The sequence below is a fragment of the Cryptomeria japonica genome, chromosome 11 (assembly GCF_030272615.1).
Source record: "Cryptomeria japonica chromosome 11, Sugi_1.0, whole genome shotgun sequence".
Classification (NCBI taxonomy): Eukaryota; Viridiplantae; Streptophyta; class Pinopsida; order Cupressales; family Cupressaceae; genus Cryptomeria; species Cryptomeria japonica.
Genome location: NC_081415.1, coordinates 510,245,800 through 510,251,018, shown reverse-complemented (window position 1 = coordinate 510,251,018; position 5,219 = coordinate 510,245,800). Strand labels below are relative to the sequence as shown.

At 34.5% G+C, this 5,219-nt stretch overlaps 1 pseudogene; it reads right to left on the bottom strand.

Moving 5' to 3' along the window:
- Window positions 1–2,146: 2,146 nt before the first annotated feature.
- On the bottom strand, window positions 2,147–4,729 carry LOC131860275 (phosphoenolpyruvate carboxykinase (ATP) 2-like; annotated as a pseudogene).
- Between the last annotated feature and the right edge of the window lie 490 nt (window positions 4,730–5,219).

Genomic DNA, 5,219 nt, shown 5'->3' with positions numbered 1-5,219 from the left:
CACATCCTTTTCTTCAATAGTTCCTCCTGCTCCTTTGATTTGATTTACGATCTCCTTTAGTCTTGTACTGTACTGGGTTATGTTCTCACCTTCATTCATCCTCATAGATTCAAGTTGTCCTCTTAGACTATCAACTTTTTCTCTTTGAACATGTTCATCTCCTCCATATACAGATATGAGCTTAGTCCACATAGCCTTTGCATCATTGCAGCCTTCTAGATCATTAAACTCAGAATCGATCAATGCAGATGTTATTTCAATCATTGCTTGAATGTGTTTTTGCTTTGCCTTTATCTCTTCCATAGTCAATGGATAGGTGCTCGGTGCAACAAAATCATTCTCCAGATAGTATATAGCATATTCTCCAACTCCTGATAGATGTAGCTTCATCCTTTTCTGCCATGTAGAGAAACTTGACTTATTCAGCTTAGGTGCATCCCTCTTATACATCTTTGGATCTTTAACTCAAGTTCCTTTAAACTTTCCTTTCGGAGTCCAAAGCTCTGATACCAATTGATAGTTCAGATACTTAATATAAGTACAGATCTGATAGCCAACAAGATGAGAGGGGGGGGTGAATCATACAAACTTAATCATTAATGAAAACATCAGATTCAACCTCGGTAACATATATCAGTCATAGAATAAAAACTGTCAAACATGCAAACTCAAAAGCATATGAACAATATAAACCTCATAACACCATATTTAACGTGGAAACCCAAATAGGGAAAACCACTGTGGGATTTCGGACCCACTAAGAAATATACTCTTCTAGGTTATGCTCGGTTAAAAGCCAATCCTGTTAAAGATTACAAAACACATTGCTAGATGTGACCCGGTTAAGGGATTTCCCTCAGATTTGTTAGGATCTTCACTTTGTTAGAAGTGACCTTGTCAAAGGATTTCAAACACTCATTTAGAATGTCACCTTGTTAGAGGATTTACTTATAAGACTATTAAGTCCACTCGGTTAAGACATTTCCTGTTACTTTCACAAGCTAACAGTAATACAATCTGTCTGCAACTTTACATCTAAAATGCTAAAGCAGATTCTTATTTGTTCAACACAATCTAGACATAGAACTATTCTGGTCTATCTGCTGGGCATCAATACTCTGTTATTCCAATAGGTTTTCAAGCTTCTGTGCTCAGTGATCACTATGTAGCATCCCTGTGCATACACTTGCCCGCATCCATTGTTTATCAACAGTTTCCTATTTATAGACAATCATCTAACCGCTTAATCTCCTTGATCACATTTCCCATGATCAATCATAGCCATCAGATCTTTAATCTTGTCCAGGTTCATTGTATCTTACGATCTGAAAAATGTTTTACCCTACCTCAGAACTTGCACAATCATCTTGGAACTTGTGTTAGGGTAATGCGGTTCAATCTGAGTTGTAGATCTTCTTGCCGACTTTCCATTGCCTTAGATTTGTTAACAAACTTCTTCCACGGCTTGCCAATCATTGATCTGCTCCAGCTCATCAGCTTCTTTCATTAAATATCACATGTAACCATTTAATGCATTCTGTTATAGCTCGGTTACAACTCGGTGAATACTAAACTTTACTCGGTAGACATTCTGTCTTCATTAACCGACTGCGATAACCTTAGGGTTTACCGACTAGGTTCTTTGCCTGATAACATAGTGTAGTATTAACCTTTCCATTTTACAACATATGTATGATGTTAAAACAATCTAAAACATCAAGATCTCATCATTGTCTGACTCGGTAGAGTTGCCCATTGAATAACTTATCCCTTTATTCATCATATTCTTTTCTGTGTCTTTACCGACTTCTTTATAATATTCATATCATATTTATTAAGATATGGCAACATCATACTGAATTAGAAAATCAATTTCTTGACATCAATGACAAAATAATAATATCAAGATAGTAAAACATCTTTAATCAGTTATGTCCATAATCATCAACAACCTTCTCAATATCCTTGTTATATTGCCAACATACGGTTGGGGTTAGGCGGGGGGCTAACCTTTAGTAGGTTGGTTCAAGAGTCTGGGGCACATAAGAGTCATCATAGTGAGTTGGTATTACGAATACCCTTCTATTCGATCTCATCATATTACATACGGCCCAGAGGACTTACCGAGCAACTTTAGTCCTATTAATCAACCTGCTAGAATAAGCAACATCAAGCCTTCATTAAATCTTTGGTAGGATTAGTATGCTACATGTTCCAAACATAGAGTGCATAGGGAATGAGGTTTTTAAACAATATATGTACATACCTGACAATCCAAAGAAAAGTGTAACATCTCCTTCCTTGCACATGTTACATCCAGAGTGCAATGAGAGTATCCCTCTCTTTGGCATGAGGTAGTGCATGACTGAGAAAAGGCCCTTCTTCATCTCCCCAGCATATTGAGTGCCAAGGATCACCATTTCTTTGCATTTCAAGTTGAGATCTATGCTTGTGGATGAGGTCATGTAGTGTGTGTATCGGTTGCATAAAAATTGGCCTCCATTGTATATGGTGAAATCTGGTACACCAAAGTTCTCCAGTTCTTCTGGTGTTGTTTGAATACACCTGAATATATCATCTCAGCACAAGTACAACATCAAAATTCTAATTCTTAGAAAATGCAAACTAAAGGCTTGATTTGCAGTCAGTTGACCTAGACATGCATTCGATTAGATCAACATGTAAATGGATGATTAGATTAGAACAAAAGCTCCAAGATAGTTCAATTTTAGGAGATTATATTTAAGCCACAATAGAGATGGCCATGTAGAATTGTTTTATATATTTATGATTATATGGTGGTAAAATTTAACTATTCTAGAATGAATTGCATGAAATCAAAGAATATTTTATATATTCACAATTGTATGGAGGTAAAGTCTAAATAGTTTTTAAATGAATCTTTGAAAGGAGTTGTTTTGGGCAATTTTAAAATCATCTCACTACATTGGACTCTTACATGTTATGCATGAAGAGGGAATGATAGGCTCTTGCAAAGATAATCCTCACTTTTAACCTATGCTCTGGATCCCAGTTGAGGAATTTATCATTCACAAACACCTGATTCAAAAAGAAAATAATCACAGTTATCCTTAGTGTTCACTGCCTGGGAAATCTTCCATGAGGAATTAGATTCCTAGATTGAACTCAATGCATTAATTAGTTAACAATCCCAACCTTGTCCAATGAATTCAGATAATCAACAGCTCTCTCTCTATTGACCAAAAATGTTTGTTCATCCATCTCAATGTTTGGAGAACCGTTGAAAGAATAAGATATTAGATAATAAAATAGAATTGTAATACGAAAATTTCTAAGAATACACATGTTATAATGATCAATATATTCAGTATAATCATTAGAACAGATAATTGAATAGACTGATGAAAAGAAACATAATATTTTCATCAAAATATGATTTTCAGTAATATGAACTAATAGATCATGCTTCGTTTTTTTATCATCATATAGATAACAAAATGTTTTGCATTGTATATCATGGTTGACCATCAACATTGAGAATGATGAGATTTGTTCATTATTTGTTAGATGATTGTAATTGACATTTTTGATTAATAAAAGTATATTTTGAATTACATATCAAAATATATCATCAAAATAATGGCTATAAAATTTGTGATTATTGTCTTAATAATTTACCATAAAATGTCACCTAAAATATTGATAAACAAATCTGATAGGGTTTTACAAAACGTTCTGTGTAACATGAGAATTACACTTCTGATCCATCATAAGGTAATTTTTTTCCACAAAATTTAATCTCCATATAGAAATTTTTTAAAAATTGCAGAAATTTTTATATCAACCTTTGGAATGATAGTCATCATAGAATAAATTTTTATATCAACCTTTGGAATGGCATTCATCATAGAATAATAACAATAGCCATTGCATTTGTGTAAAAAAGTTGTTTAACATTTTTTTTCTATCAATAATAATAGATCAAAGTGTGTCATCCAAAACTTTGATAAAAATACAGTTCTTAAAAGAACATTTCTACACAAATATAAAAAACATCATTTCATGTTTATACCTTCCCCACCATAGATCCTATTCAGATGTCTCTTCCCTCACAACCCTTTTGTATTTTGGTGAGCTACTTGTTTTTGCACCAGACATGGTAGCTAGAGCACCAATACAAGTGATGAAGGACCCTTTCTCATACTTTATAGCCTCCTCATAAAGTTCTGTTTAAACAACACAAATCCCACACACACGAATTGTCAACAATAACTTATTTAATCCACGATCTTATATCTAAATAAACAATTAATACAAATAAATGGCATTGCACCTGGAGGAGAAAGATTATAGAGAACATGGGTGAGCTTCAAAGAACTGTCATTAATGGTGGGTTTAGGAGAAATTAAGGACTTGAGAGGCTGCCCTCTTGCCTTTGCCATTTCTGGATCTCCATGAATCATTTGGGGCCCCTTTTCCCTCGTCAGGGATGCAAGAGAAGCACTGAATAGCATACAACATAACAAAAAACATTTTAACACCTCTGCAGAATGTGGAAGCATTGATAGGGCATGTAAACTGTTTGACAGAATGCCTCAATGAAATTGTTGTCTCCAGGAAAGACCGTCACTAAATATGAATAAAAAAACCAAAGGAATTTATGTTTTTTTACCCATGATGCCGAGAGCATCAGAGTCTCCGTACAAGGTTGCAGAGGTTACCTTCCATCTGTTTCCTCCTCCGCCATAATAAGAAGACGTCGAGACCAAATCAATTAACCACACTGATAATATACATTCTCAGTTTCTTACTTTGTCTTAGAGGCACCACTACCCACTGAAAATGGTGAGTCTCAAAGGAATTTTAATAGATCTAATAACTATAATAGAAAATGTGAAAACATAGATAAGACACGTGTTCTATTTTGCATGCAGGTCACGCATCTTCCCTGCCTTGCAATTTTTAGAAGTGAATACCCCAAGATCTATTGCCTTTGTTAATCGTGTGTTCTCTCTTATCGGAACCTATGAATAACTCTAAATGCATCTGCCAACCGTGTGCAATACGAATCAGAGATTGCCAAAATACATTTCACAAAAATTTCTGTTAAAAAATGAGCAACTTCTTGATAGCACATAATGGAAAATAAAACTATGCAAAGTTTTATGGCATGTTGATTGGGTGAAAGGGGAAAGATTAATCATTGTTTACCATTAGATGCCTTCGCTATAGTTTCC